We start from the raw sequence: 25,767 nt of genomic DNA, 5'->3' as shown, positions 1-25,767 counted from the left end.
GCACACCGATGCGCGATGAAAATTATTTTCAGTTTACAATATTACATACATAATCCCTGCAACGGGTGCAAGTATTACCATGAAGTGAATACGATTTTGGTGGAGAAAAACAAGCTAGTTATTTTTTTAAACGGGCCAAAGGCCCACCACTGCAACTCCTGTGTCGCCAGGACCAACAGTGGTAACCAACCACGAAAACCCTTTGATATGATCTCAGGCGCGCCCGAGGGACAAGCTGAACCTGTCATGGGACCCGCAACGAGATTAATCAGAAGAAAGGTAGGAGGAGTAGGAGATATCCAATTTCCCTCCCCAAGCAAAGCGGGAGATAGCCAAATCATGCTATCTAACACTGAAATAAGTTTTTAAATCGGACCAGTAGTTCCTGAGATTAACGCGTTCAAGCAAACATTCTCTTCAGGTTTATAATATTAGGTACCTAGGTATAGATTTTTTTTAAATCATCGCTTGAAAAACTCGAGTCTCGATCTAAAAGATCATGAAAAGTAGCAATAACAGGGTCATTATAGGCTCATAAGTCATAAGTCATAACCATGGGACGATGCATGGTATAATATGGTAGTGATGATGATGATGAATGTAATTTGCATAGTAGCATAATATGCTTTCCGTTCTTAAGCGGACTCGACGGACGTCATTCCATCATTTACATGAAGTTTAAATAAAAAAAAATGCAAACACAACAAAAAAATAACAAGCGAAATCGGTTCAGCAGTTCTGGTGGTTTGCGCTTACACACACATTTAGCGATTCGTTGGTATATTATTATCTTATACAAGTTAGGTTTACCACCGTTATCCTTAAAACCATAAAATGAGCCCGTCAAAATGAACAACTTTTCTATGAGAACAATTTTTTTTTCTAAAAATAAAAAAAAGACGGATTTTTTTTGAGTTCCCAGAAATAAAAAAAAAACCGTCTTCATACTTATACAAATTGCCCGGTTCGGTAATTTGTATGGGTATGAAGACAAACTACGCCGAAACTTGTATCTATAAAGAATCAGGAGTTCTCTCAGCACCTTCCGAACCACGGTATACCAGGTGTACCTCTGTGCAAAATCTTACTTGTTGGTAGAATATGCTTAGAATACTTCTCACGAAACCGAAGTCAACACAATTATATGTTTCCCTATAAATTTTGAGGAGTTCCCTCGATTACTTATGGATCCTTCATCAGATCACCACTTTTGTGAATATAATACCAAATTGGGATGATATATATAGGTACCAAAAGAAAAATTTTGAAAATCGGTTTACGAACGGCGGAGTAATCGTTGAACATAAAAAAAACGAACATACCACCTCCCCCATTTTGAAAATCGGTTAAAATTGTAGCCTATGTGTTATTCTGATTAGTAGAACGAGTAATTACATTGTTTCAAGCATTGGTTTCAAGCTAATATTATTATCTTATATCTTTAAACGAGCAATATATATTTGGAATCTCGGAATCGGCTCCAATGATTATCATGAAATTTAGTAGGGGGTTTCGGGGGCGATAAATCGATCTAGCTAAGAATCATTTTTAGAAAATGTCATTTTATTCGTGTTTTATCGAATACCGAGCAAATCTCGGTCAAATGCTTATTTGGCTGCTGTTTAGCATTGGTGTTTCATTCCACACAAAAACGGGTTTTGAGTTAATAATGCAGTTTTGTTCTTTATAACATAAGGTTTACGACAGTGAAGTCTATTTTTTGAAAACCCACTGTAGCATATTCTAGAGTACAAAAATGGTTAATGCTTATTCCTCTTAGTGAGGTTTTGTACATAGCATTTATGTACTATGTTTCTAAAATGATTTACGCTTAAGCCGCTGAACCAATTTTGATAAAATTTTGTATGCAGATATTTTGAATCAATTAAAATGACATACTTTTTGTCCCGGAAAATGTACGGTTCCCGCGCAGTCAACAAAAATGAATTTGGCTTATGATATCGATATTGAGTACATGTAGATTGTAGATATTACGTAAGGTTTTGGAGAAGGAGATAGGATAATATTTTTTATCATGGAAAATGTTCGGTTTTCACGCAATAAACTTTATTTATTTGCTTTTAAGCTGCTGAACCGATTTTGATTAAATTTAGTTAATGTAGAAATATTTAGTTTATCACGTACAGAGTTGGGCAAAAAGTAATTAGTAATTTTAATCAGATTACAAATTACCCGTAAGTTGATTAATAATAATATGCATAAAATGTATTCTAATTTTAGTTTGCAATTAGATTAATAATTTAATTAGACTAACGAGTATTTCAATAAAATTATGCCCAATGTCCAATGCTGATAATTATAATAAACAAAAAAACTCCCACACCGGTTTCGGTGTCGGAGGGCGGTTTCAATAAAACCAGGCCAGTTACGCAGGAGTAATATCATAGTGCCCAAGTGTGTGCGCAATGCACAAGAGCACTCTGGTTTCAATGAAACCAGGCCAGTTACGCAGGAGTAATTTTTATAGTACCCAAGTGTATGCGCAATACACAAGAGCACTCTGGTTTCAATGAAACCAGGCCAATTACGCAGGAGTACCGTCTACTACCGTCTCAGCAGTCGAAGTCGACTCCCACTCAATCTTCTAACTACAAAAAACATTGTCTGATTTTGACCCTGCTTCTAAAAACCAACGTATTGATATATTTTGGATTAAGAAAGTGAATGAGTGTGCTACCGTCTACGGATGGGACGATAAAACTACAGTACATTTTGCTATGCAAAAGCTTCAAGGCTTGGCCAAAGTGTGGTATGAGAGCTTGCCGACGATATTGTTTAGTTGGACTGAGTGGCAAAATAAATTGTTGAACGCGTTTCCTTCTTAGCAAAACTATGGCCAAGCCCTGGAAGACATGTTAAAAAGAAAGTAGATTTAACGAACCTATTGAAGTGTATTTTTACGAAAAACAAGCATTATTAAATCAATGCGACATTCAAGGACGTAATGCGGTAGATTGTTTTATACACGGGTTAATTTTAATGAGCAACAAAGAATCTACGCTGACGTTTGATAAACAAAATTACAGATTTAGGCCAAAAGGGAATGTCGATAGCATCGTTAACAGTACTGATAATAAGCAAGTGGGGAGTTCGTATTCGAGTTCAAGCAGCGAAATTCTATGTTATCCATCATCAAAAGGGGCACCCGTTCTTAAAATGCCCTCAGCCTATTGTTAAATGTGGAAAATGTAATAGAATGGGGCATAAGACTGAAAATTGTTTTGTAAATGTTAATATAGATAGTAACAAAAATGTCGATAAATAAGACTAAGTGTTTAATTAACGCGAATCCGAATTCAACCTTTTTTTTTTTGTCAGGATGGGCGAATGAAGGGATAGATATTTTAAATAGTTAAATATATTTTAGTAAGGATATATATATTTGTGTTTATGGATATTTTATGTTTGCAATACCATAGAGTAATAATTAATATACTGGCAATACCAACTTGAAGTTGGCAATACTGAGAGTGGTGGTGGAAGAAAAAGGGAGGTCCGGCGGGGGGAATGGTGAGCGGGCACTTTTTGGGGAACGAGCTTCGGGTGAACACTCTCAGCCAGCGACCACATAAGAGGCTATGTGGTCGCTGCTCTCAGCATTGGCACCTTCAGGTTGGAGTCCGGTCCATGGTGGAATAGAATAAAGAAGAGTTTGGTTGGACGATTTGGTTTTATTATAACCGCACTCCAAAAAAATTAAGTTTTTTTGGAATAATTTTTATTTTCTGCTTATTATTATAATTCTGCTTATTTTAACTACGATTACTCCAAACTAGTTCGATGTGGGATGACACACGAACGTTTAATAGCATCCATTATTTTATGAAACGAATGGAAAATAAGGTACTAATCACATAATAGTACTAGTAATACCGGTATTCCGAAAGGATACAAAGTCCGCAAAATTCGGCTCAACCGGTTTAATTTTGTCTTCACATTTACATTATACGCCTAAAATCAGATTGAACAGCTATTATTAAAAGCAATGCTATAAAATTTTCCGAAACTAGTCTACTTTGATCTTAATCGCTTTAGTCAAGCGTCAGCAGGCAATAAGTACACAAACATAGCTTCTTTCGCATTTATAATATTAGTATATTACGCCCGCAACCTCGTTGCACCAAAATTAGGTTATCACGCGGGAACCGTACATTTTTCCGGAATAAAAAGTAATATATTATACCTTTTCCCGGGACTCGCCAATCTATGTATCACTAAGTATAACAAATTTTGGCAAAATCGGTTCAGTGGTTTGGTAAGAGACAGACAGACAGACAGACACTTTCTCATTTATAATATTAGCATGGTGTTTCCATCGACGCTTATCGTAGTAATATTATTATTATTGCGATATTATTTTGTATTGTTTTACTGTGGAGCCATAGACAAGGCAGCACCAAGTTTAAATAGCTGCTATACCTACGAAGATTGTTTTGATATGTTGTTTGTTTGGAATATTCCTTGGATATGTTACCGGCAATCTGCATATATAGGCATTCTATACATTTCCTAGGCAAAGTGTACAATACCTGTGCAATGTATAAAACATTATGAATATCTTTATCCATTACGTACCTACTTTGCCTAGGTAATTTACATAATACCTAAACGTTATATAAAATACCTGGTGATCTGCTTTCAATGTTTTCACTTTTCTTGATCTCCCATTGATGTGTAAAATAAACTGATTTTAGACTAAGTATGTTTAAATGTGAAGTAAATTAAAAGAATTACAATATTTTCGTCACAAATAATACATGATACTTATAGTTTTTATTTTTGTTTATTCAGCGATCACTCAGTTTTTTTTTAATTTTGTTGTTTATAATATAAGGTTTAAATCCGAATTTATAGAAGTGGTGATCTAATTGTGACATGCATTTCATAAAGTATGTTCCTCATACTTCGGTGCAAAGTCTTACTTGTTGGTAGCATATGCTTAGAATAATTCTCACGAAACCGAAGGCACCACAATTATATGTTTCCCTATAAATTTTGAGGAGTTCCATCGATTACTTATGGATCCTTCATCAGATCACCATTTTCATGAATATAATACCAAATTGGGATGATACCCTAAATGCCAAAAGAAAAGTTTTGAAAATCGGTTAACAAACGGCGGAGTAATCGTTGAACATAAAAAAAGAACATAACACCTTCCCCATTTTGAAAGTCGGTTAAAATTGTAGCCTATGTGTTATTCTGATGTATAAGCTATATAATTGTAAAGTTTCATTAAAATCCGTTCAGTAGTTTTTGCGTGAAAGAGTAACAAACATCCATACATCCACACATCCATACATCCAAACAAACTTTCGCCTTTATAATATTAGTAGGAAGTTGAGTACCAATCGAAATAATTGAGGATTTCATACATTACCGGCTTCGAAGTCGGCATTGTAGAGAGGTAAAATGCCTAGTTAATTTACCTCTATACAATAAATAATATTTCATACATAGTCTTCGCGTCTTAGGCATTCTTTTCATTACCTAGGCGTTGTATACAATGCCGGATTTTACATATTGCCGGTAACAGATATAATCAGTTTTGACTGGCCAACATATTTTGAGGTTTTTTGGCTTAGTTATAATACCTAATCACAGTTAAAAATTTAATGTCATAAATCATAAGATCAACTCGATATAAAACCGGTACGAGAATCAAAACATCAGTACTAGGCTTCTCCGAACGATTGTTGATTGTTTTAGATATCGCAAACTACAAAACTGCAAACTACAAAATGTGTAGAAGAATAATAAAATGTGTAGAAGAATAATTTTCTTCTACACATTTTGTAGTTATCATAATAACTCTCATTGGCTATTCTGCTTGTAGTTGCGCACCTTCCTAGCATTATAGTTAGGTGGTTTTTCCTTTTTTTCCCTTCTATTCAGCCTTCCCTGTATCTAGATATTAGATAACATGGACATACAAGAAGTCGCTGATGGAAATCCAAATAATAGGTTGAGGAAAAAGTATTTTCGCATTATATGAAATGTATGAATGAACTTGTCTCTCTTGGGCTATACCAATAATTGTATCTGGCTGATTTTGGTATCATTAAAAAGTTTTAATTTTACAGAAGACAATTCCAAATTCAAATTAGGTAAATGTTTGATTTTCATTTGTTATCTTATTGTTAAAATGAGTGATTCTAATGAAGAAATTCGATACATTTTAAAAATTTATTACAAAAAAGGTAAAAATGCAACACAAGCCGCGAAAAAATTGTGATTTTTATGGACCTAATGTAGTAAGTATCTGTGAGAATAGCGCAAATTTGGTTTAAGCGTTTTCAATCTGGAATTTTTGATATCAAAGATGCACGTCGCTTTGGTCGCCCTGTTACGGACAAAACTGATGCCATTTTTGAAAAAGTGGAGCAAGATCGGCATATTAGTAGTTACGATGTAGCTGAAGAACTGGGGATTGACCACAAAACGGTTTTGGCACATTTGAAAAAAGCTGGGTAGTGGGTACACAAAAAGGCTCGATATTTGGGTGCCTCATGAGCTCACTGAAAGAAACCTGATGAACCGTGTACTTAATCATTTGTGATTATTTATGACGACGTAATAAAACCGAACCACTTTTGAAGAAGCTCATAACTGGTGATGAAAATTGGATCACGTACAGGAACGTGCGAAAAAGATCGTGGTCAAAGGCCGGTCAGGCTTCATAGACTGTGGCGAAACCCGGGTGAACTCGCAACAAAGTGATGCTGTGTGTGTGGTGGTATTGGAAGGGCATCATTAATTATGAGCTGTTACCGCTAGGCAGGACCATCGATTCTGAACTGTACTGCGAACAACTGATGAGATTAAAGCAATAAGTTGAGAGAAAGCGGCCGGAATTAATCAACAGAAGGGGTGTGGTTTTTCACCATGATAACGTTAGACCTCACACATCTTTAGCCACTCAGCAAAAATTACGGGAGTTTGGCTGGGAGCTGTTAATGCATCCGCCGTTTTACATATAGTCCTGACCTTGCACTTTCAGATTTCCACCTGTTTCGGTCGTTGCAGAATTCCTTAGGCAGTGTCAGGTTGACATCACAAGAGGACTGCCAAAACCAGTTGTCGCAGTTTTTTCATCAGAAGCCCCAAAATTTTTATAGCAATGGGATTATGTCCCTACCAACAAGATGACAAAAAGTGGCACCTATATACTTTAGTCAATTGTAAATAAACTTTACTTATAAAAAACCTTTTGAATTTTTATAATATAAAATGCGAAGAAACTTTTTCCCCAACCAAATAATGATAATTATATCTCAATGAATAGTCTTAATACACTTAAGCAGGGTGTAAACAGTAAACAAAATAAAGTCATAATAATTATTTAGTGTGTGTATGATCCCCTCGTAAAAGTAGCGGTACTGAAATGTTTTTTTTTTTTTTGTTATTGTATGGGCAAATTCATCACATTGCGTCGGGGCTTCTTTTCTCATACAAACATAGAAGTCAAAAGTATTTTTCAGTGCTGTTACTTTTACGGTGAATTTCTCTATTTTCCTAATATTTAAAGGGGCACATACTCATCGTATTTTTAACACTATTAATTTTTTATTATAGCCTCTCTATAAAATTATCACGTTTAAAGTGATAAAAATAACGTTTATCGTGAACCATCATATTAGTTAACCTTAGCGTATAGGTATAATAAATATTTTGTAACAAAAAATATCCCGCGTGGCAGTTTGCTATTTTTGAATAAATATTAAATAATACAAATAGCAAAAAATATCAATTAAGTATGTACCTATATTATCTTGATATAATTACCAGATTAGGTAAGTACCTAATATTTAACGATCAATTTTAATTAAAGATTTTTTATGTGATACCTACTTGATTATTAATATAATAAGGATGTGACACATTTAAAAAAAAGTAATGTTTTGCTAAAGTTCTTACGCCCTAAGGACGAACGTGACACACAAAAATTCGTGAAACCTTAAAGGATATGTACCCTTAATGGCCGCTAGGGGACCACTTAGCGTTAGGACTTAGGAGGCCGTTGGTGAAAACAGGCATTAATATAACTAGCTATTTATATATTAGACCGAGCTTTGCTCAGTATTCGATGAAAATGTCATTTTTTTTAATTATTTCTAGCTAGATCGATTTATCACCCCCGAAACCCCTATATACTAAATTTCATAAAAATCGTTGAAGCCTGGAGGATATATATATACAAGAATTGCTCGTTTAAAGATATAAGATATAAAATATATCGGCGACCTTGGTGGCTGGTTGGTGGCGCGTTGGTAGCGCAAGTCGGGGGTCGCGGGTTCGAATTCCGCCGACCGACGGAATAAAAGTGTTCAATGTTCCTGGGTCTTGGATGTGTATTAAATATAATATTATGTATGATTAGTATGATATAATAAAAAATAAAAATCTTAAATATAAAATGTACTAATTATACCTATATAAAAGAATTAGGTAACTATATTTCCGTCGTCTGGTGCCCGTAACACAAGTCCTTCAGGTACTTAGTACGGGGCCAGACTGACGTGGTGTGAAGGATCCATAGATATTATTATCATTATTATAATTGCGAAAGTGTGTCTGTATGTCTGTTACCTCTTCACGCCCAAACCGCTGAACCGATTTTGCTGAAAATTGGTATGGGGATACTTTAATACCGGGAAGGACATAGGGTATTTTTCATCCCAGAAAAATGTACGGTTCCCACGTGATAAACGAATTTTGGCGCAACGGAGTTGCGGGCGTCATCTAGTATCAAATAATTACCTTGATGTTGCTTCCGACTTCGTACTAATAATTACGCACAAAAGAATTATCTTTCGGGTTCCTGTAATACAGAACCCAAAAGATAATTCTGCCATAATAAATGCCATACCGATGTGGGGAAAATTTCCCACATCGGTATGGCAAAACAACGTTGCCGGATCATCTAGTTTTATATAGAACCGCGGTATAGTGAATATATATAATATTCACTATACCGCGGTTCCTACTGTGAATGAATACGAAATAAATTAATATTCAAATGTTGATCGATCGATTTGAGCAGAATTAGCAATGGCGATGAATGAGCAATAATTCACAAACGTAAATATTTTTATCAAGATAGTGGAATGGGAAATTCCACGGGGATACATAATATTGCTTTGGAGCAATTGCTTTGAAACTGATTTTATTTATGTTACTTACTTAGATTTTGTCTGTAATCTATGAATCAGTTTTGGTACCTATGTACCTTCTTTATTATGGCTGGTTTACACGTCGTATTAAGTAGATAAGTAGTAACTAAATTTTAACTTAATTTGAAGTGCCTGCCCGAAATATTGTGTCAAGTGACAAGAAGCCCCGCCTGCCAACATACTAGACAATATTTTTATAATAGAATATCATAGGAAAATAGTCAAATTTCTTATTTCCTTGTTTAGTACTTAACTAAATTTTAATTTGCTACTTGCTACTAAATTTTGTGTTTACATGCAATGAATAACTTAAAATTTAGATTTACTAAAATTAAAATTTAGTAAACTACTTATCAACTTAATATACGTGTAAACCAGCCCTTAGGGTATAGCTAACATCTAAGCACGAAGCTAAATAAAACAGAATAAACTTAGGTAAGTATTCATAACTAGATAAATGACGGTTCGCGCGCGATTGGAGTAGCGGGCTACTCCAATCGCGCGCGAACCGTACATTTTTCCGGGATAGATGGGTGCAGCTGCCCCCCCCTCCCCCCCCTGCCCCTCTCTCGGTACGCCCATGAGTAAAGAGGTACCAGATAGACACAAGAACACACTTTTTCATTTGCTTATAACATTAGTATGGCTATGGTTATTATAGAAAAATTAAAAATATGTTTTTTGAGCTGAGTGCAAAAGATACAACTTTGAATGATGTTTTATAAAGTTGAAAAAGTAAATTCTCAGCTAATGCTAAGTTAACCTTGAACTTGGTCAACGAATACAAGTATTCGAGGCTTTTTAATGGAAATTTAGATTTTACGTGTGAAATGATAAAAAAACAAAACACTCCTCTTTAGTCCGACGTTCCGACGAAGCGCCTACCGGTAACCGGGCTAATGAATATTTAGTATGAATGAATAGAAACATATTTTATTTGAGACAAACAATGTTCTTTTTTGGTAGAGTAGGTACCTAATTACTTACTGAGTAAATTAATATTATATTATACCCTACCATAAAAGTTACTTCATACATATTTAGTTACATTTACTTAAACTATATAATATAATTATACATATAATAATAATAATAATAGATAATAATTAGGTTTGGACTGCCACGACGGCGCGGGCGGTCCGCAACTTTGTTAAAATAATTAGAATGTAAAATAAGTAAGTACTTATAATAATTAGAATTTTGCAGTGACAATATAGACCTTACAAAGCTACAAATGATAAATTAAAATACAATATGTTGTACTGTAAGTATATTTAAATAATATTTAAATTTAAACAGTAATGATTCCATTATGTAATTTAAAAATAATATTTTTAAATTCAATATTTTGCCATCTAGCGTATAGAGGCTGAACCAAATTTATTACTTCCTGTTGTCATGACAAAGTAGTTTTAAAGTGGTTGCATAGATGGCGCTATTTGAGTGTTTAATTTCGTGATCTTTATAATTTAAAAAAGTTTTTCTAAAATAAAACAGTATATCAATAGCAAGTTAAAAATTATTGAATGCGTAAAACTGTTTTTATCATTAAATACTATCAATAATTAAATTAATAATAAATAATTTTAATTAACGTAAAAATATGTAGCGACATCTATCGAAGTAACATAACATTTGTTAGTTTGATAAGTTGTTGACATAGTTTATATAATAATAAATAGATGGCGCTTGTCTTGACACCAAGAGCCATCAAATTTTTACAGAGCAACGTTTTTCAGACTGTGTAACCGGGCTCGGGGCTTCTGAAAACTGTTAATATTATTGGATCTTATTAGACTACGAGTAATAAAAACTATTTCATAGACAATAATATGAATGAAATATATTCTGAACAGTGAACTCTGAATTCTGAAATATATATTATTATAAATAAGATAATTAGTTATTAATAATTATTATACCCATATTTTATGACTTTCACACTACTTAATATAATATTACACTAGCTACTTGACCGAGCTTTGCTCGGTATTCGATGAAAATGATATTTTCTAAAAATGATTCCTAGCTAGATCGATTTATCGCCCCCGAAACCCCCATATACTAAATTTCATGAAAATCGTTGGAGCCGATTCCGAGATTCCAATTATATATATATACAAGAATTGCTCGTTTAAAGATATAAGATACATAAACTTCTGAAAAGATTGTTCCCTATAAAGGCTGGTTATACTTTGAAATGGATTTTCGTCAGCAAGTTAACTTTGAATAAGGCTTATATAGGAAAATGGTAAAACAGCAAGGAGTCGTGTCTTCCCCTTAGTTTTGTGTTCTGAATTCAATAAGAGTATTTTGATAGTTTTGAAGATACACGTTCATATTATCTTCTTTTACCCGACTCGCCAGAAGAAGGTGATATTATGTTCTTCGAGACTTCGAGACTGTGTGTGTACAGTGTATAATATAATTTTTGGTACGCTTTGCAGCCTGCACTCTGCAGGCTGCAGTTCGTTAGATTCATGTTTACTGTTATACTGACTCTGGGCGCTCTGGGTCCAACAAAATGGTCTAAAAAATGTTTGCGGTAGGTTCTATCGTATCCGCAACTCTGCCTTAAGCGATGAGTGGAGCACCATGGGGTTTTAGTGGGTAGACAGGAGTCCCACATATCCCGGCCGATTTCCCAATTTGCCGGGGATGCGTAAAGCATGTTAACAAAAAAAAAAGGGTCTAACAAAATGCAGACGGGTTTTCAGTTTCTATTATCAATAAAGGCAGAACAATCGCATGGTGGATGCGATTGTTCTGCCTTTTATTCCCCATTGTAAAAATTATGCTCTCCGTTATAGACTATGTAAATTAAAATTGATTTCAAAGTTGGTCTCGCTAAAACCTAGAACGATTGTAACGATTTGGCTAACTTTAGTCTTGATCCGTGGAAGTCCAGGGAAAGTTTTGGAAGGGAATTGATTCGAAATTCACCTGTCTGTACTAGCATACGCCAACGAGATATCTCACTCAGATACATGTTTTCTCGATGTTTGATGGTTTGTCTCTTCATCTCTATTGACCCTAGCATGACAAACATTTTTTCTCGCGTAGACCTATCATCGAAATAACACATTTTATAGAGTTTTGTTGAGATAATGTCGAGATTTTGACATTATGAGACGAGTAGTTTTTAATGATCTCGAGAGTGAGATATCTCGTTGGCGTATGCTAGTCAGGCAGGTCGTCTAACAACCCGGGGCACCCATGATGGGTTTCCCCTACGCGAAAAAAAAGGCAGGTCGTCTAAAAAATTAAAATTAATCAGAGGTTTACACATCCGTTCCAGTGAGTCGTGAGTCGTAACTCTTGAGTCGTAATAGGTGATTGTTGAGGCGTTAACGGGAGCTTTCCTTCTCGCAGGATAACGGGACCCTCCCTTCGGTTTCGGTTTCGAGCGCCTTTCGATTTCGAGCTGTTCCCCGTTACCCGACCTCGGCGCGTCACCTCTTTAATCGGGTTTTAGAAAATGAAATTCACCACGCTCTTGTCCTTTATATGGTGCTTTTCTGTTTGACGCTTACGCAACTTGTATAACGCCGCGGTATTGTCACAATGAGAGCTGATATTTTTGCACATTTTTTACACTATAGAGTGAGTTTTTTTTTTTTAATTTCTCCTTTTTTCTGCATCTGTCACTCCAAGCACCTATGAACTCTGACCAGATAATGAAACATTGGTGGCTATTGTAGAGTATTCAAATAAAATTAACCATTCAAATAAACGATCGTTCAAGTGATTAGGTGTACGATTTTTATACTTCGAATCATTCGAATTCGAATCGAATGTCGTTTCGATTGAAGACTGTCATTCGTAGGTACATGTGCTGCCTCACGATGCGTCCAGACGTGCGTCTTCTGCTGTAGCGTTTGGGAACACACGCGAGCTGAGTGCGCGCGCGCGGAAAACGCGTACGTCTGAACGCGCCCTTTGCGTTTCCACCAGAGAATATCATGTGTTGCGAGGAATGTATTTTTGAGAACCAATAGAATGGCTTCATTGACGTGAGCTTGCCATGATATCGCTCAGCACGGCGATGCTATTGTTGTTTGCCGAAATTCGCACTGATGGCTGTAACGCCATACTAAGGAAACGAGTGGCGTCATTGATGCAGCCTGTCAGAAGTAGTCATAACAGCATTCTAAGGGTATTAACTGACAATTTTGATGGTTTGATAAGGCATTGGATAGAGGTGCATGTTAGATAGAGATTGGCTCATTGATAGTTTCAATGCCTTACCATTCGGCATTCCTTATATTTTTTTTTATTATAAGAATTAGAATGTAATGTACTAACATAATTTAAATTTTAATTGTATTTCTACTAACACTATGGATTCTTTGTGATCTGAAATAAATTGTTATTATTATTATTATTATTGGATCTTAAAAACACCCACACGAAAAGCAGCCTGACGCGTGAGTGAGGCACTGTGAGATAAAAACATTACTTAGGTATATCAGACTGTTGATATTATCTTCTTCAATTTTTGAAACTAGCCGCTTGCTTTGCTGCGGTTCATAATCGAACCTCACCGAACTGAACCTTCAAAAATGAATCAGACGTACTAGTCCATTAAAAAAGGATCGATTATTTTCAGTCTGTATAGTCTTTTTAAGTAATCTGCAATTTTATTTTTCTTTTATTCTCTTATTTTCTTACATTCTCTTATTTTTACTCTTGAACTCTGTAATGGGTAAAAACAACAACTTATTGCCATATCATATTTTAGTAGTTGGTGTCTAAAATATATTATGGCAAATGAAATGATTAAAGGTTCAAGCACAACAATTAATTATTAATTACTTCACAATACTGTAGTGTAACAGAGCTTTATCAACGGTTCAAGCTATAAAAGCTCTCACGGAATCAGGTTTAAATTACTTTAATTGGCACTTCCTCAACTCAAAATTACATATTAAAAATAGCCTTCATAATTCTTGCTGTTCTGTAATGGCCGGCTTACATTATTCCAATCCAGTGACACAGTCCAGGTTTTTTTTTACAAAATTGCATTCTTCTGCCCGTTTACATTAATTCAATAGTACGACGTACGTATTACATATTTCAATTTGACGTGGGAGAGCCATGTTTCGGCACGAATGGGCCGGCTCGAGAAATACCACGGGCTCACAGAAAACCGGTGTGAAACAGCGCTTGCGCTATGTTTCGCCGAGTGAGTGAGTTTACCGGAGGCCCAATCCCCTACCCTATTCCCTTCCCTACCCTCCCCTATTCCTTTCCCTTCCCATCCATACCATCCCATATTACCCTATTCCCTCTTAAAAGGCCGGTAACGCACCTGCAGCTCTTCTGATGCTGCTAGTGTCCATGGGCGACGGAAGTTACTTTCCATCAGGTGACCCGTTTGCTCGTTTGCCCCCTTATTTCATTAAAAAAAAAACAGGGCTGGATTGGATCATCGTATTGGAATAAGTAATGTAAACCGACCATAAAGGATATAGTATAGTTTTCATCACGACAAAATACGCGCAAACAAATTAGCTGGAAACGACTGAGCAATTAATAAGGATCTAATAACTATAATTATCTTATACTCTTAGACCAATTTGGGTACGTAGCGCGCGGAGACCAACCTTATGAATATCAGTTACCATAATATTATTATGCTTACATGTCGAAAACAAGTAGATATAATAAGTATGACACAAACATTTAAAATATTATAGAGGTATGTTTATTGAATAAATCGTACATTTCACTGCATTGTTATTTATTAGTGTAATAATTTAAAAAACTAAAATGTATCTATAGTCTGCCAAGAAAGTGAAGAATTTAAAAAGTGGCAACATCGTAGTGTCATCCCTTTCAAATCAATCTAAGAAAAAAGGAATGTCACTACGATGTTGCCAGTTTTTAATTTCTTTACTTTCTTGACGGACTATAAGCAAGACTACAATTTTTTTCTGTTCAATTGAGAGAGTACGCGTAGGGCTTCAGCGCCAGCTAGCAGATGACATGTAGGTACCTAATGAGTTCGTTAAAGATTTATCATATTACATGGTTCGGATTTTTTAAACAAAACTTTTGTTGGCTTTGCCTTTTTAATATTGGGAGCAAAATTAGAAAATGAAGGCAAAATATTATGATCATTGTATGTGTACAGAATACAGAATCTGTATTCTGTACCAGCTCCCCTACATTCTGTGATGCGTACTTAACGTGTTATAAATTACTACAACAAAAATATAGAATAATATAACTAAAAGCTGGGTCGCTTGCTGATTAAAAAGTCTTAAGGACGCTATCACATTGTTTCACAAATATCAGCGATTTTCAGGTACCATTTTAAAGAATTAGGAGTTACACTGCGAGGATATTTTGCGTTCAAATGAAAGATGATATATTCATATCCACGTCTACACCATAAAAATGTTATAGCCGCATACAAAATTTTCACATAAATACGTTTTAACCATCACAATAATCGTAAAAGATTTAAAAAAATGGGGTTGATTAGGTACCATTATAGCTATACACTGAACTATACAAAAAATCGTTGCTTAATTAGTCCCCTATACGAATAGCTAAATATTTTATATAAAAATAAATAACATTTCCATTAATAAGAAAAATAAGAAACCCTATCAAGAACGCGGCGAGCGTCGTAACCGCCACTGTACAAGGCGCGCTGATATTGAATGTTATTTTATTAGTCCCTTGGGGCTGTTTCACCACTTTCTGCTAAAGTACCTAATAGGCTATTCATAACTTTTTTGACAGATTCTCCATACTTGATCTGTCAAGTTAATTGGTGGATAGCCTTATCAGGAAGTGGTGAAACAGGCCCTAAATGTCCTAAACGTCGATATTCGTACTGACCTGCAATTTTTTGTAATAATTTTTGTGATAGCACCCTTAATTCTTAGTCATTATATTCCAATTAAGTATAGTTACATACATATATGCCAGATAAATATTATGTAAGTATTAGGAGTTTATTATTTACTGCCTACCGATAGCTTAAACATCGCTAAGCCACAAAACCAAGTTTTGAAATATGAACGAAAAACGCGGGAGTTTTTTAAAGTTTTTTAACTTTTATTAGTCGCATCATAAACTTTGAATTATCAAAAGATAGCTCTTTTAATTTACTGTCGAATAGAAATATCTCGATTTATAACAACTAGATTTAAAAGGAGAAAAATGTGTTTAGTGTAAGGTTTAACAGAGTTTCACATTATCACATTCAAAAACCTATTATTAATTGAAATAAATCTTAATAATCTTAACTTAAAAACCTTAAAATATAAAATGACAGTTGAATCAGTCTTACAAACCTTGTCTTAATAACCAGTCTTGTAAACCCAATATTCTTATAAAATTATAGCATAAAAATGTGTTATGGTTATCTTGTTTCACACGTCTTTAAACAGCTATTAGTCAAAAGGCATTTATAGGCCCGTCAATATCGACATCAAACATTGCAAAAGCGATTGTATCGATTTTGTTATAATATGTTGTCAGGTCCCTTGAGAGTAGTTAATTAACACCCAAAGAACAATGGCCAAATCGTACCAGGTGGGCGGTGGCGTCCCGATATGCCATTAGTAGCAAAAATTCCCTAATATTTTAAGGCATCGAAAATCATTAGAAATGTGTCTATAAATAGCCACAAAAAAAGATCAATATATTTTAGTTTCGTTATGTTCTGACAGCCGGCTATCATTCGCATTCGTTCTATTATTTGGGTAATACTCTAGGAACAATTTAAATAATTAGAAACGAGATCGCCGAATATACACTTGTAGGCTACATCGCAGTCGGGAAAAAGGTAGCTCTTAAGTCTAACCTCAAAATAATTGTAAACGTTATTAATTATTATAAAAACATCGTGGCTATTTAGACATAATTCTCAAATGGAATTATGTTTAGAGCATAAGAACAACCAAATCTAACTACTTAAAGTTTATTTTGGGACATCAAAAATAAATGTCGAGTCCAGCTCCTATACAAATTTGGCCATGATTCTTTGCAACCCTGAAAACCCTGTGCTGTCAATGTTAATGTCAAATCAAAATCCGTTCAGTATTTTTTGCGTTATTATCTCATGAACCGTGATAGCTAGAGAGTTGAAATTTTCATTTTATATTTCTGTTGCCGCTATAACAACAAATACTAAAAACCAGAATACAATACATATTAAGCGGGGCTCGCATACAAAAAACGTGATTTTTTTGCTGGTTTTTGTAGATAATGTATCGGTGGCTGTTTCTCTTGAACCGTGATAGTTAGATAGTTTAAATTTTCACAGATGTTGTATGTCTATTGCCGCTATAACAACAAATACTAAAAACTGGCCAAGTGCGAGTGGGACAGCAGATATGATTTTCAGATGTGATTTTTTTTCCATTTTTATTAATGATGGTATGGAACCCTTAGTGCGCGAGTCCGTCTCGCACTTGGCCGGTTTTTAATATTATAGTATGATTAGGTTTTTGCTAAATAATAAAATATACATTGTGCTCAATAATAAAAAAAAATGTTTTATTTCTGAATAAATTTGAATCAAATATTTTCAGAACGTTGAACTACATGTTGCCTACCACCGGTTCGGGAACTAACCCGGCGAGAAGAACCGGCGTAAGAAACTCGCACGGGGCCACTTTTTAGTACAAAAGTGGAAAATTTGTCTTTTAAAAAAATAAAATTTAAAATAATATATGTTTGTATGTAGGATGTATTATAAAGAACAAAGAGTACAAATTTGAAATTTAAGATGCATGTAAACACAAAAAAAAACAGTATAACGATTTAAAACTATAATTTTATACAAATTTAGAGACTTAGACTCTCGCCCTTTTGGAAGAACCAGGTCTCAACCAGTCAAGATCAGTGGGGGCAGTGGGGGTGGAGGGATAGTGTTTTCTGAAGTTGGAGGCGAGTCGACATATTATGGTGTTGGATTGTCCTCATCCTCAGCATCCAGAACGATAGGGATGGCGTTGTAGCAATTTCGACCGTGGCAAAAGGAACATAAGATAAAGCACTTGAGCCCGGCTTTTCTGCAAGTGCCCGAACCTAAGCAACCTTTCTTGCATTTGCAAGCCATCATTTTAAACATGGTCGGAGGAGCGGGCTCTGCGCACATTAGACCTTCTTCGCTGGTCTCCCATCCCCAATCACACGGGCTCTTTTTAACCCCTAACCATTTTTGTAGTTGGTGGTAAGTCCTCCGTGAATGATATTTTGTAGCATCTGTAGTTGGGGGGAGGCGAGCAAGGTTCACTTTGACCGTTACTGCTGATTTGACAAATGCTGAGTATTGCAAAGTATTCAGTGTCCCCTCATCTCCTCCGTAGAAGTTCGTCAAGATCTTCTCGCCAGCATTTCCTACGTCTTCCTTGTTGGAGTTTGGGTCAAGGAAAATGTTGGCGAGATCTATCCAGTCGAGGTTTTTTTTGGGTATTGGATGCAGTCTGATCCACCTCTACTGCCTTTCTGAAAGTACACATGAGATAAGAGAAAACTGAAACAAGAGCTGTTACATCGGAAATTCTGTAATTTCACAGTTTTCCTAGCACTGCGGGAGAATTGCCCATATTTGACTTGCTGTATCTTCGCAACCAAAAGACATAGCGTGTTCAGGTTTCGCTAAAATTGTAGCAAATTTAGTTATCTTTATTAAAGTTCTAACGAACGTACTTGAAAAACTCTTCGTTAAGGTAGATTTTTATAACAAACTGAAATATGTGCCAAAATTTCGCAGTTTTTCGAGCACCGTGGGGGCAGCACAGGGATTTAAGCGTTGCAAACTTGGGTGTTAACTACTCCCATGGAACCTTACAACATATTATATTAAAATCGTAATTACAATCGCGTTTGCAATGTTTATTTTTTTTATGTCGCGGTCGATATAGACGGGCTTATTATGACAATTCAACTTTGCAGCCACTTTGACACGTAAATTATCAATAAAACATGTTTGACCAATTTTGCAAATAATCTGGGGGTACGGCAGTGCCCCAGCCAAGCTTTTTAGCAAAGGCACGGCCGTACCATACTTTTCTCGATTATGTTTTATCGAATAGAGCCTACACAATAATATTAATTTAATTAACAATAATAATAATATGGTGATATAATAATGGAGTGTGATTTCAGTTAATTTTAGGTATTTAATTATAAAACTGAATATTTCTAGTATTAAAAAAATAGAGACACAATACACGGGCGGGTGCGCTACGGGGTGAGACGTGAGCGCAGATAGCGATGTTTTAGTTAAGTTTTGTGGCTTAGCGTTGTTGTAGCGTATGATTCTCATTAAAATAATTAATCATCCAAGTCTTTAAAGGCGGATAGAGTTTTCAAGAAAAGGAAACTGTTTATTGTAACGCCCGCAATCCTACGCTATAAAAGCACTAAGAGAGTTTAACGTGTTTATAGTGTAGCATTGTTGTATGACGTCTTTTTAGCTAAGATTAAAGTCGCTTAATAGGTAGCTGAACCATGGCTTAAAGTTCGCAAAAGTATTATAATTAGTATCTAGTCTTGTAAAATGGTGAAGAGTTTTTTTAGCTTTTTTTTTATGAAATAAGGGGGCAAACGAGCAAACGGGTCACCTGATGGAAAGCAACTTCCGTCGCCCATGGACACTCGCAGCATCAGAAGAGCTGCAAGTGTGTTGCCGGCCTTTTAAGAGGGAATAGGGTAATAGGGGAGGGTAGGAAAGGGAAGGGAAGGGAATAGTTGAGGGTAGGGAAGGGAATAGGGTAGGGGTTAGGGGATTGGGCCTCCGGTAAACTCACTCACTCGGCGAAACACAGCGCAAGCGCTGTTTCACGTCGGTTTTCTGTGAGAACGTGGTATTTATCCGGTCGAGCCGGCCCATTCGTGCCGAAGCATGGCTGTCCCACGTATAAATATAGTGGTGTAAAATATATATTTTACTATAGTTAACGCCGTTTTTGCTAGAGCTATTTCCTGAACTAAAAACGCTACAAGAATGATGATATAACAGATCGATAGAGATTTTTTTTCTATGTAGAATGGCATCAAAAACTCAAAATCGACCACCTGTGGCTTAGCGATGTTTTAGCTATCGGAAGGCAATATAGGAGTGCTCGTTTCCGTTCCATCCTAAATCTATTTACTAATAATTCATGTATATATTATGCAGCTGGGCTCCGTTTGATAAATCGAATTAAAATACGTTATACACGTGCGGTTACAGTGTTCAAATGTATGAAACCGAAATTTCTCCATCACGCGACCGAACCGAATAATAATTCCAAATTCAAATTACATTCAAGATTCTCGGTACCAGGAGCCGCAAATAGCCGTCGTGAGGTACTTTGAGATTTTTGAGATTTTCCAAATTACGTGCGTGCGAAAAAATATTGCGGGAGGGAAAGAGAGGGTGCGGAAGAGTACGGGTGGGAAAGAGAGGGGAGTCGCTACGCTAGGCTGCGGCGCGCGGCGGGCGGAGGTCAGGGAACCGCAAGTGGGTCGCTCCATCCTTCGCGTCTAGAGCTGGCTGTTGAACTTGGCGTTGGTACACAGAAACACGGTTTTAAATATAGAACGAATTTTAAGTTTTCTACATTTAAATACCTAATGTGCTGGTTGGTGTAAATATTTTTCTCCCGTCCGATGATTTGCTGAATGATTACCAAATAACTGGTATTTTGCTTGGAAACCTCTCGAGTCTCGAGGCTAATAGATAAAATCTGTATTTTTTTCTCTCAAGTTTTTTGGCTACCTATTAGATTTATTAGATTAGAGACCGTAGTCTTAATTTCTATGGCGCTTAGAAGGTGCTACGTACTACCTACGTCGCGTCGGTACCTAATAAATAACGTGACACAACTTGATTGCCTTTTACAAGTCTTGTAAGTTTTTAGTAACAGCTAGTCTTGAATATAATAATATATATTCAAGACTAGCTGTTACCCGCGACTTCGCCCGCGTCAACAAAATGGACCAAATCTTATGCAACAACAAAATAATTTTGAAAATTGGTCCACAAACGGCGGAGTAAAATATAGGTAAAACATAAAAAAAGTAAAAAATATCCTCCTCCGTGTAGAATCTAGTTATAGACTAAGAAGGTGACATGTGCTGTCACAAAGGTAGATGTGATGTAGACGAAATAGAGCTTGGACTTTTGATGTGAATAAAGATATTTTAAGGAAGTGTTATTGGTATTTTCTTCATGGTCCTTCAGCAGCCGGATAGTAGATGAGCTAGCCTATGCTATGGAAGTATTGTAAGCAGAACTAAACAAGTAATAATGGATGTAAGAATTATTAGAATTGTATCTTAGAAAATTTTACTTGGTATCCTTGGCAACAAGTAAACAATAGTGGAAAATATTCAACTAAAATAATATAGCTAGTATTTTTATGCAATGGAAGGACTTGTTAGAATACAAAAACATATTCAAAATCAAATTTTGAAAGATTATGAAAATTTCCAAAAGTCAACTAACGATAAAGTAACACGAGCTCATGTAAAAGTGAGGCTCGAAAGTTTGGAGAACACGTGGTCTCGTTTCCAAGACAATCATTACGAATTGATAAAAATGGGGGAGTTGCCACACGATTCTGAGTATCTATCTGACAAACTATTTGATCAAATTAAAGAAGCATATTATGAATATAAAGGAGAATTAGAGGATGTTCACTCAAGATTCATTAATGACCCCACTATTTCTAAGGCTAAACAAAGAGACGCATTGTCAATTAATCTACCTAACGTTGAATTACCAACGTTTTCGGGGAGGTACACGGAATGGTCAACTTTTTACAATTTATTTGATACATTGATACACCAAAATCAAAAATTACATAATATTGAGAAACTTTATTATTTAAAAACTTATATCACCGGTGAAGCAGAGCAATTACTACGCCATGTACCTATCACAGAAGCTGGTTATGAAGAGTGTTGGAAATTATTGATAAGGAGGTATAATAACAAAAGGTACATAGTAAATCACACATTGAATCGCCTGTTCGGACAAAAGGATTTAAGTTCAGAGGAAAGTTGCGGAATAAAACAATTGCTCGATACCACAAATGAATGTTTGAGCGCTCTCTCTAAATTAAATGTAGATGTTTCCACATGGGACCTAATGATTATTTACTTTATAACACAAAAGTTAGATCAGGAATCTAGAAAGCAATGGGAGCACAAGATCAGTAATGATTTAGAGAATTTACCTACTTTAGATGAATTTTATACATTTTTAGAAAACAGATTTAGAGCTTTAGAATTTTTAGAGCTAAGAGAGCGGAAGACAATTGCAGATCAAAGACAAAAGACACATATCTTTGCCACCACTGTCGTGATATGTTTATACTGTAAAAGGAACCATACGCTAGACCAGTGTGAAACGTTTCGAGAAGAAGAATTTGGCACTAGATTTGAATTTTTTAGAAGTAATCATTTATGCTTTAATTGTTTTAGCTCGTATCACAGGGCATCTGCATGCAGGCGTCTTAGAACGTGTCAACGGTGTAGTGGTCGACACCACACATTGTTACACCGAGAGAGAACTACTTGGTATCCAAAGAGGAACGTAAGGGCTGTAGATGAGGTTCACGAAGAGAGTAAATATCATAATGACGAGGGTAAGAACAGACTTGAAATATCTCATGTCATGTTGCCCACAGCCTTGGTTAAGGTTGAAACAGGGAATACCAATATCACACTAAAAGCATTGCTAGATCAGGGTTCACAAGCTTCATTTGTCACTGAGAGAATCGCAGAAATTTTAGGCCTTGAAAAGCTACCGGTAGAAGAATTTGTCACCGGTGTGGGGGGAGAAGATCAGAACGTGGCTATAACGAATATGGTAGAATTCAGTATACAGTCCACTGCTAGTGATTTTAATTGTAACGTACAAGCCTACGTTCTAAATGAACTTCTGTCAACCCCTGAGGTAAAAGCTATAGACATCAATAATAATTGGCCAGAGTTGTCATGCTTAAAATTGGCGGATCCTGATTTTTACCAGCCAGGTAGAATAGATGTATTGTTGGGTGCTGATATATATGGACGTCTTTTACAAAATGGTGTTCTTCGAGATGCGTCATACAGTTTAACCGCGCAAAGTACTCACCTTGGGTGGATACTATCTGGTAGAGTCCCAAGAAGTTCAAAAGAATTTAAGGTAGGATAGGTTAATGTTTTTATTGGTTGATAACATTATAAAGAGAATTACGATAGTTTTTAAGTTATTATTTTTGCTTAGGGCCAATAGCAAAGGAATGTAAATACATACTTATTATTTTATTTTTTGTAGATTCTATTTTGTATTTTTATGGTTAGATATAATATTAAACAGGTTAAACTATAGATTGTATGTACACTGTACAGGGTCAGGTTTATTTAAAAATGCTGGGCGATGACACTTCTTATATTTTATTATTGTAGTAGGTAGGCTTGTTATATTTTGTTATTGTACTGGGATTCATAATTTTATTTAAGTATTACGAATGTATTCATTATATACATTCATGGTGGGCGGCATGTAGAATCTAGTTAGACTAAGAAGGTGACATGTGCTGTCACAAAGGTAGATGTGATGTAGACGAAATAGAGCTTGGACTTTTGATGTGAATAAAGATATTTTAAGGAAGTGTTATTGGTATTTTCTTCACTCCGTTTTGGAAGTCGGTTAAAAAGTAGCCTAAGTTACTCCTTATTACATCAGCTATCTGCCAATAAAAGTCCCGTCAAAATCGGTCCAGCCGTTTCAGAGATTAGCCGGAACAAACAGACAGACATACAGACAGACAAAAATTGTAAAAATTGCTATTTGGGTATATGTATCGTATGTACATTCATATGCATATAGTAAAAAACGCTTCTTTAAATATTACAAACAGACACTCCAATTTTATTTATATGTATAGATAGTAATAATAGTCAGGATTCCCTTGAACAATTGTTTTTTATTACTATATCAAGCTAATTTTTCGTGAGTAGCTCCATTTTGATAAAACTAACAACAATTTCCTCTGCGAAAATTCTCGAAAGCGGTAGCTCACAGAGAGAGAAAGGATTTATTAATATTTTGATTTGATGGTTCTAAAAATATATGGATTGTTCTATTTTGTAGGACAATGTTAAGTTTTAAATTTTATATAACTATTAACTTATCAATATGCAAAAAAACAGCTGGCTATGGTTCCGTTTTAGGGCTTCGTAGTCAATCAAGTTTTGTTGATTACAGAACCCTACAACGGAACCCACATTCGAGAATTGTCGCAGAGGAAATTGTTGTTCGTCTTATCAAAACGAAGCTACTCACGAAAAATTAGTTGATGGTAATAAAAAAAATGTCAAATCAATAATAATCAATAATAATAAAATTATCATCATATCAATAAATCAATAATAATAAAATTATCATTGCTTAGTGGACTTTTTCCGGTACTTTTTACTAATAATTAAAATTAAAGGAACATTCAAGGAAAAGTCTTTTTCATTTTTACATTATTCTGTCTCGGGACTTTACACACGGTAGTACCACTGCCAAGACGACCCATCGCAATACGAACCACGTTTCTTTCTCGAAGAACTTAAACATTTAGTCGGAGGTTACACGTTCAGTTTTTCATCAATCTGATCCATCAATCTGATAAAGTTTGACGCGAAACTAAAAGTCTAACCCACGGATTGGCGTGCGTTACCCCAGCCAGATGTTGTCGATTTCTTAAACATTTTCCGTACTACTAATTAAAGCGCAGGCTTCTATAAATGCGCCCTAATTTTTATAATTAGTACCCTAGTGGTTTTCTTGAAAAACGCGAAAAGCAAATCTGGCTGGGGTAATGTTTACAAACATTACCCCAGCTAGAAGTTTTTTTAAGGCATTTTTAAGATAAAAAGTATGCAAATACTTTAAGCGTTGCAGAACGTTAATTAGGGCACAACAATTTTGTTTGTTGCTTGACTCATTGTGAAGATATTCAAAATCCTGCTGGGGTTACGTTTAACGATTTTTCAGATCTTGAAGACGGATGGATGTCTACAATTTTCGGCACACGAGTCCTCACAACTTTGCTTAAATTAGCGCTTCAATAAAAAATAAATAATCATGTACCGTTTAGAAGTTATTTCATGTTTTATAGAAACCACGTAAACTTATTCAGAAAAGTGCTAACGCCAGCAAGGCCTAAATAAAATCGTTATTGTGTATGTATGCTATTCCTGAATAATACAACAATTAAAATGCTAATTTAATTCTATTCAGGTCAATTTTTACTTATGAACACTTAATAATCATGATAATTTTTTTATTAAGTATGTACTTTTTAACCCTCAATCTGGCGTCAATCTCAGATTGATGGACTGAACTGATGCCAGATTGAGCGTGTAACCTACGACTTTAGTCACACATGTCAGTACCCGTGGTGTATTAACATTATTTTTCCTTGGATTAAGCAATTAAGATTCGTACATCGGATGAATGTATGAATGTGTAATACACCCTTCGCTATCTGACTCAAGGTGAGCGCAGACTCGCGTGCGACGACACGGGATCTATATGCCCTAATATTTATGTATTGACGTATAACTGTACATTTATTTC

General features: G+C 35.4%; 1 long non-coding RNA gene across 1 annotated transcript; it reads left to right on the top strand.

The window, feature by feature from the left end:
- Positions 1-18,402: 18,402 nt before the first annotated feature.
- On the top strand, positions 18,403-25,563 carry LOC121728862. Its single transcript, XR_006035877.1, has 3 exons — positions 18,403-18,415; positions 18,530-18,532; positions 25,480-25,563. It is a non-coding gene; the product is annotated as an uncharacterized LOC121728862 (long non-coding RNA).
- Positions 25,564-25,767: the final 204 nt, after the last annotated feature.

The sequence above is a fragment of the Aricia agestis genome, chromosome 7, assembly GCF_905147365.1.
Source record: "Aricia agestis chromosome 7, ilAriAges1.1, whole genome shotgun sequence".
Classification (NCBI taxonomy): Eukaryota; Metazoa; Arthropoda; class Insecta; order Lepidoptera; family Lycaenidae; genus Aricia; species Aricia agestis.
The sequence above is the reverse complement of the archived record's forward strand: the minus strand, read 5'-3'. Positions and strand labels throughout refer to the sequence as shown.